Here is a 2,686-nt window from a genome sequence, read left to right as displayed (position 1 = left end):
GAAAATTATGATATATAACAATAATGAAAGAAAATTATGATAAAATATGACTTAAAGGTTTTTATAACATCATTTCACAGTACTGTACATATAGCCTACTCAACTTATGACCAAATTGTGTTAAGACCGGTCTGTCGGGACCAATTGTGGTCGTAAGTCGAGCAATCGCTGTATAGGTCTCTGCTCATTCATATCAATCCTCTTGACTCCCATTACCAAGCTCACCCATGCTTATTGTTTTGAGGTTCCCATTTTTGCTGCTTTAAAAAAAATGAAGTCCTTTTCCTATTTTGATTACGGATAACATGCCTAGTTCACCTACCTTCTGTCTTTAGCCCGCACTCTTTCTAATTTTGCAGTGTCTGGCTCCTAGCTTTGTTCTTACGTCGTTCCTGAGTTTCTGACTCAAATGCTTAAATGTCACTTTGGGTTTCTTACAATCAAGCTTAGTATGGCCAATAATTTCTTTTTTTTTTTTAATATAGAGACAGGGTTTCACCATATTGGTCAGTCTGGTATCTAACTCCTGACCTCAGGTGATCCACCCGCCTCGGCCTCCCAAAGTGCTGGTATTACAGGCAAGAGCCACCGCGCCCAGCCCAATAATTTCCTTTTCAATGCTGTTTTTGCTGTCTCAATATGTTGCACAATTCCACTCTGACTCTAATAATGAAATCCAAACACATTGAATTTAATCTAGTATCCCATCAAGCATCATGTATCTCCATTTGTACTTTTAGATGTGTTTCTCTCTCCGTCTTTTTTTTTTTTTCCTTGAGATAGAGTTTCGCTCACATTGCCCAGGCTGGAGTACAATGGTGCAATCTCTGTAAGAATTAAGTAAAATGATTTTCGTAAAGTACTTGGAAAATGTGCCTGGCACATAGAACATGCGCAATAAAATGCTGGCTTTGTTATTATTATCACTACTAATTTTATCAGAATTGAACTCCCTCATTCATGAAATGAGCTATCTACTTTATTCAGTGTGTCTTTGATGTTAATCAATGGCACTTTTATAAATTAAACTGAAATCACTTTTTAAGTATAAAAGGTAAGATAATTTACAGCTGGTTTTGCTCTTTTAAGTAGCTACTGCTGTTAAAATGCTGTTGGTTTTCCATATTTTAATTTATCCAGAAATTCTGCCTGTATATACATTTTTCTGTATATTCGTTTGCATTTTCTGTATAGACAGTATTATTTTAAAACAAGAAAAACGGGTTTTTATTTCCTAATCTCTTACTGTGTGTGTGTGTGTGTGTGTTGTACTGGACCGAGCATAGAAAGTTAGCACCAAGACAAAAGTATGCCAGATTGCAGGGTCATTTATTATGCTGGCGACCACAGAGGACTCACGTCTCTCCAACCTGTGGTGTCGAAAGGAGGGTGCCAAGACTTTTATACCCGAAAAACCACCTCGGGGATGGGGGTGAGGAGCGGGGATGGGGGTGAGGAGCGGGGATGGGGGTGAGGAGCAGGGATGGGGGTGAAAAGGTTTCGGACATTCCAAGGGCCAGGGGATTCTGTGATTCACCTCCTGGGCGGAGACGAGGGTGGGGGTCTCCGGACATTCCAAGGGCCAGGGGACTTTTGTCATTCTGTTTGTTACTTCAGTGGTTTACAGAAGTCAAGATAAGCATTTGTTCACACATTATCTGGGTAGTGATAGAAGTCACAGATCTTAATTACTTATTACAAGTCACAGGAGCCAGGATGGAATTAGCCTGGGCTGCTTATTTTAGTTATTACCGGTAAGCAAAGGCTAGCAATTCTGGCACAATATCACATGTGATGTGTGTATATATACTGATAATGAACTGATAATGAACAGAAACTTATTGGCTCACAATTCTGTAGTCTGGGAAGTCCAAGCTTCAGGGACCAGCATTTCATGAGGGTCTTCTTGCTGTGTCATTCTTATTTATTTATTTATTTATTTGGTCATATGCTTGTATTTTCAAACTCAGTTATGTGACACTCTACAGTTCAATGCTAGCACACCTGTGTGAGGCTTAACAACACGAGGAACAGACAGCGTGTTCCAACAACACGAGGAACTGACACACAAATCCAGCACCTCCATCTCCATTTACTCTGTTAGGCTGTACATGAGGAACACCACACATGGCCATGTGGCACACTGCAACTGAAGGCAGGGAACCAGACTCCTGGGACTGAGAGGAGATTTCAGACTTCAGACGCATTTGGGACTTTTATTTTGTGATAACCTGCTTTTTGCCAGCTAAAACTAACTCTCTCTTTCTCAGACAAAAGCTGTTCAGGCTTTATGTTAGCTTCTTGAGCCGGACAGACTCCATCTCAGCTTCTTCATATTAGTTATTTTCCCACCACTAAGTATGTAACTATAGTATGTAGCTAGGGCAGGCTGACACTGGGCACCCAGGAATGCATTTGCTGATAAGAGATCGAGTTAAGTGGTACCAACTGTGATATTGTGCTGGCCTAGAGCCAGAACCAGAGCAAAACTATTTTATAAAATGCAAAACTGTTTTTAGATAAGTTGAAATGGCTGCCCCATTCTCCTCACAATAACTACTGTCCTTGGCCTCTGTAAATAGAACTGCCAGTTTGTTCTTCAAAACTATGTAAAGCTGCTTACCTTTTCTTATCAGTAACTGCCAGAATTGCTAGCCTTTGCTTACCGGCAATTGCCAGACTAAGC

The sequence above is a fragment of the Cebus imitator genome, unplaced genomic scaffold (assembly GCF_001604975.1).
Source record: "Cebus imitator isolate Cc_AM_T3 unplaced genomic scaffold, Cebus_imitator-1.0 Scaffold1427, whole genome shotgun sequence".
NCBI lineage: Eukaryota > Metazoa > Chordata > Mammalia > Primates > Cebidae > Cebus > Cebus imitator.
This window is presented reverse-complemented; position numbering follows the sequence as displayed.